The sequence below is a fragment of the Elephas maximus genome, chromosome 1 (genome assembly GCF_024166365.1).
Source record: "Elephas maximus indicus isolate mEleMax1 chromosome 1, mEleMax1 primary haplotype, whole genome shotgun sequence".
Taxonomy (NCBI): Eukaryota; Metazoa; Chordata; class Mammalia; order Proboscidea; family Elephantidae; genus Elephas; species Elephas maximus.
This window is the reverse complement of record NC_064819.1, coordinates 16,005,957-16,011,956: the sequence shown is the minus strand read 5'-3', so window position 1 is coordinate 16,011,956 and position 6,000 is coordinate 16,005,957.

Genomic DNA, 6,000 nt, shown 5'->3' with positions numbered 1-6,000 from the left:
AGGGCAAGACAAAATCATTTTTCTCCCTCCCTGTGGCCTCCCCTTACCTCTCCTGACAAGAAATAGAAAGGAAGTCTTTTTGTGGAAAGCCCTGGGACTCTCACTGGACTTTGCATTGGAGGACATTTTGATTATGTGCAGAGCCAAAGAATTGTAGACACTGAAGAAGCAGTTGAGATTTAATGCATTTATGGGTTACCCTGGACACTTTCTGTCACGTCTGCACTTGTATCCAGTTTTTCAACTTTGTTTTTGATTTGTTCTTTGTTTAAGAATTTTACACAAGTAACGCAGGCCCATTTTAACACGTTTAAATGACACAGAAGTGTATGACCTGTCCTTCCATCTACCTGGCCCCATTCTAGCAACTTGTTCCCAGATACTACAGCTTTTAACAGTTTGGTGATTTTTAAGGTTTGTTTTGAAAAAGAAGAAAATCATTTCTTTTTCTATGGATTAAGATTAAGCAGGTGTGTGTGTGAGGAATGACAATTTCAAAAACAAGTTCCATCTTCAGCCAAGGGCGTGAAGTGTTTTTGTACATCTTTCCATGCCCCCAGTGTCTTGCCTGGAACATGAGGCAAGAGCCTATTTATAAATATTTACTGGGAAAATGAAAAAGATACGCAGTGACATTCAACGTCCCTTTAAACGGGCAAAACTTACCAGGCTGTTTCAGCTTTCTCTGAGATTGTTGTTGTTGTTAGCTGCTGTCCAAGTTGGCTCCCAAATCCCCGTGCACAAGGGAAGGGAACACTGCTGGCCCTGCACCATCCCCATGATAGGCTGAAGGTTGGACCATTGTGGTCCACAGGGTTGTTTCTGTAATTTGTGTGTATGTGTGGTAGAAATACATATAACAAACATATGCCATCACGACAATGTGTACATGTACAATTCAGTGACATTGATTATATTTTTCAAGTTATACAGCCATTCTCACTATCCTTTTCTAATCACTGTAACACCATTAACAAAAACTCAATGCCACCATAAGCAAAAACGTCCTCTTTTCCCTACCCTCCCACCCCTGGTAACCACTAATACTCTTTGCTTTCTGTATATTTGTTTATTTCATATAAATGAAATAAACATAACAATATTTGTCCTTTTGCAAAAGACTTGTTTCCTTTAGTGTGAAGTTTTCAAGGTTCATCCATATTGTGGCATGCATCAGGACTTCACTTCTCTTTGTGGCTAAATAGTATTCCATTGTGCGTATAAATTACATTTTGTTTATCCATCTACTTGTTGATGGGCATTTCGGTTGTTTCTACCTTTTGGCTATGGTAAAAAATGCTGCAGCGAACATTGGGTTTTCATTGGCTGACTTTCAGGAACAGATCACCCGGGTTTTCTTCCTAGTTGTCTTAGTCTGAAGCTCTGCTGAAACCTGCTCGGCATCATAGCAACACGAAAGCCTCCACTGATGACAGGCGGTAGCTGCCAAAGAGTTGCGTTGGTTGGGAATTAAGCAAAAGTCTCTTGCCTGTAGAACTCTACCACTGAACTACCAATGCCTCCTCTGAGAGATCTGTTGTTGTTGGGTGCTGTGACGTTGAATTTAGATTCATAAAAAAAAAAAAAAGAGAGACCCCATATGACAGAGTACAACTGCCCCATTCACCCAGTGCCCCATTAGGGCTGCTTTATTCCATAGAATCTGATGAGTACATTTGGGAACCACCATTTCATAAAATCAAAGAATAGATCTGGTAGAAAGGCATTTTATTGTAGTTGCTCCTATTAAACCTTCAGTTAGCTTTGCACAGAACAGCCACAGATGTTCCCTGGACAGGGGTGGTGGTTATGGGGGGTTTCCAGGAACTAACCAGGTCAGGGAGTGTTTTTCCCATTTAAGCCTATGGTTTGTACTCCATGGACATCGAGCCATCTTAATACCATTTAGAAACTACAAAACCTGAGCAAATAAGATGACTAAAGCTATTTTTACCATGCTGATGCCTTGATATATTTCTGTAACCATAGTTGAATATGGAGCCCTGGTGGCGCAGTGGTTAAGAGTTCCACTGATAACCAAAACGTTCAGCAGTTCAAATCCACCAGCCACTCCTTGGAAACCCTAGGTGGGGTCACTGAGAGTTGGAATCAACTTGACAGCCGTGGTTTTAAAACAGTGGGCTATGTTACAGTTCCTCTTGGGTATTATTACTAGATAATATGATCCCTGGCTGTCCGTTCTAAACTGTCTTCCTTGAAATCTATACAATCCCTGAAATCTGTAACACACACACACCGCACATGTCTTTATTTTAGGATTTTGCTTTTGGTTTTAAATACATATTGTAGCTATCCACAGCGATGCACAGCTGTCAGCTTGGAACATGTCTCACTTATTAAAACTAATTGAGCATTCCTGAATACAATCCCCTTAGCAGACAGAAATTTGAAAACAACGATTAAACCACTCTGTCCAAAATTCCTTGTCATCATCTCAAAGACCTCTTAGGGAGTTCCAGTTCATTTGTGAGTATCTACAGAAACATCTTGGTTCTTTGTCATCAGCAGAGAATGAACATATCTGAAGCATGATATGGTTTGGTGGGGTGTCAGGCTGTTTGTGCCCACAGCCTGTCAAGCCCTTTCTTCCATCTGGAGTGTCTTTACTCTCCATGATCAGGTTCAACTCCTCACCTCTCTCACTGCTGCTCCAATGATAGAGGACACCAGGGAAGTGACATCTACCTCCACTACTTTCATTCTAATCTCTGGTTTGCTCTATCCTCTCTCTCTCTGTTTACTCCTCTTGGACTTCTTGGCTTTTTCATAAAATGGACGGCCTTGAACACAACTCCCTAACCATGTTGTAGTTAAGATATGGTCACTATAGAGACCTGGCTTTGCCCTGGGCAAATCCCTTCATCCCTCTGAATGTTGGGGAGATGTTTCCGTCAATTTACACGTACTGTCTGGAACGTGGTTATCACTTGATATTTGAAATAGTAGCAGGAATAGGAGTAGCAGCAGTCAACATCACCAGCCATGAATACTTTTCTTGCCCCTGGAAAAGGGATCACTATTCCTTTCAACACTTAAGAGGGACTATATAATGCCAAGCCTTGTTCAAGGTGTCAGGCTATGCCCTCAAGGGGCTCACAGATTCCTGAAGCAGCCTTCTGTACCCAAGGGTTAGGAATTGCTTCCTCATTAAAATCTTTTTTCTTTTATTATTTTTTAGCCTATTGTCAATGTCAGAGTTTTTAGAGACAAACAAGGATTCTAGAAAACTGATCACTGGATCATTACGAGTTCACTACCCCATGGAGTCGGGGCTTCCTATAGTTGTGAAAACACAACTTTGTTTTTTTGTGGCCCTTAGAGTCAAGATCGTTCTTTCCCTTTAAAAGCCTGTCTAGACTTTTTAACAGGTAAACATAACTAGGAAAAATTTGGGGGAACAGTTTAATAAGCACTTAATGGGGTATTTTTATTCTACCATTTTTTAAAACTTCCGCTTTCCCTCCCTCACATTTATCCACAGAGAAAACACCACGCAATGGAAAACTAGGGCCAAGGCCTTAAGTCTACTCCCAGGTAGTAACAGCGCCACCTGGTGGCATTTCAACTGTTCTCACTGAAGAATACTAAGGGCTACTAAGCCCAGATTGACAGTTCTACAACTGCAGGCGTAAATGATATTACTTCTTGATACTCATCGAATAAATTTTAACTTCTGATTGGTCATAATTTTAAATAACATGTTTCCAGCTTTTTCTCTTTAATTTTTCCTTTTATTCGTTGTGTCTTTTGTGCTTACAAGTAGTCATGTATTTTCTTTCTTTTTTTTTAAATAAACTGAGATTATTAATTTGCCAGGCAAGGGAATATACACCAGTGAAGAGCTCACGAACAGTTTGCTGAAAGTGGAAAACTCAGGGCACTTAATTGTTGGAGCCCTGCTGGTGCAGTGGTTAAGAGCTATGGCTGCTAACCAAAAGGTCGTCAGTTCAAATCCATCAACATTCAGTTTAAATCCACCAGCTGCTCCTTAGAAACCCTATGGGGCAGTTCTACTCTGAGTCAGACTCAATGGCATTTTTTTTTTTTTTTAATGCTAGGAAGAGAGTTTTACAGCAGCTACCCTTTTATAAGAATTGAAAACGATCACACTGTATAGGACAGAATGAGTCCCTAGATCTGCACGTGATTAACAGATACAGTCCCACTGTTCAGCGGCCAAGATAGAGTCTTCAGGTATCAACTTATCCTGGTTAGAACCAGTTTTTTGGTGTTGCTTTGTTTTTTACTGTGGTAAATATATATATAACAAAACATTTGCCATTTCAACATTCTTCACCTGAACGATTCGGACACTTCACCAGGTTGTACAGTCATGTCATCATTCATTTCCCAGATTTCCCATCACCCGTAACAGAAGCTCAGTGTTCCCTAAGCAATGGCTTCCCATCTCCACCTCCCTCCCACCCAACCCTGGAAGCCACTTGTGTGAAATATCTAGAATGGGCAAGTGTATACAGACTTCAGATTATTAATATTCTTATTTTTAATGTAGTCATACATATTCATTTTTCCGAAAAAGAATGGGTTGGGCATTAATTAGTATTAAGCAATAGTAATTGGCCTTATTTATTTAATGCGCTTGCTTTCTGAAATTTGATATCTTTGTTCTTCCAGACGGCAACCAAAGCACCTTGACTGCAACTTCAGTCACAGCTCAGTCAAACGCAAGTTCAACCGTAACTCCTCTCCCCGTATCTACTGTGAAAAGTCCCCTCCCTACTACAAGTACCACAGAGACTATTCCTCCATCCACAACTCTTTCCCCCACCTCGGCTACAAATGAGACCTCAACAATTCCTTCCCCCACCTCACCTGAAAATGAGACCTCAACAATTCCTTCCCCCACCTCACCTAAAAATGAGACCTCAACAATTCCTTCCCCCACCTCACCTAAAAATGAGACCTCAACAATTCCTTCCCCCGCCTCACCCGAAAATGAGACCTCAACAATTCCTTCCCCCGCCTCACCCGAAAATGAGACCTCAACAATTCCTTCCCCCACCTCACCCAAAAATGAGACCTCAACAATTCCTTCCCCCACCTCACCTACAAATGAGACCTCAACAATTCCTTCCCCCACCTCACCTACAAATGAGACCTCAACAATTCCTTCCCCCACCTCACCTACAAATGAGACCTCAACAATTCCTTCCCCCACCTCACCTACAAATGAGACCTCAACAATTCCTTCCCCCACCTCACCTACAAATGAGACCTCAACAATTCCTTCCCCCACCTCACCTACAAATGAGACCTCAACAATTCCTTCCCCCACCTCACCTAAAACTGAGTCCCCCACAATTACTCCAAATGCCTCAGAGACGTCTTCAGAAACTCCAACACCTCCAACACCTGGGAGGAGCACAAATCCTGATCCTACAGGTAAGAGCAGTCCCCTCAAAGACTCCTCTGTGAGGGTTCAAAGCATGGTGGAGGATGAGAGGTAGGTGTGTTCTATTAGAATAAGGAAATGGCTATAATGAGACCCAAAGTTTCCTGAGATACGAATCATGGACTTAAAATCTGAGTCATAAAGGCTAATAGTGATGGCAGAGACCCTAAAAGATCACCCTCAGTTCTATTCTGTTCTCCTTCCCTCCCCCGCCGCCATCCTATCTCAAGCTGTTTGTCTAATGTGGCATATTTTTCATGAGCTTGGAGTTTGTGAGACATGCCTCTCTAGCTTTTCACCACAACTAGGGGATTTGGGGAAATCGTTCAGCTTCTTTGAGGAGAAGAGGCCTAGGTAAGTACTGGCTCTCTAGCTCCACTGGTCTAGCTCCCTGCTCTCCTTAAGGAAGGAGTCAGTTCTACCCTGAAGTTAAGATGGTGGCAGGTCACTCTGGAATGTGAACCAAGTCATGGAGTCTGAGCCTGAGGAATGAAAAATCAGACAAGAGTAGTGCTCAGCCAGTCCTAGCATGTTTGGGGAATACTGTCTAAGAGATGAAAATTTAC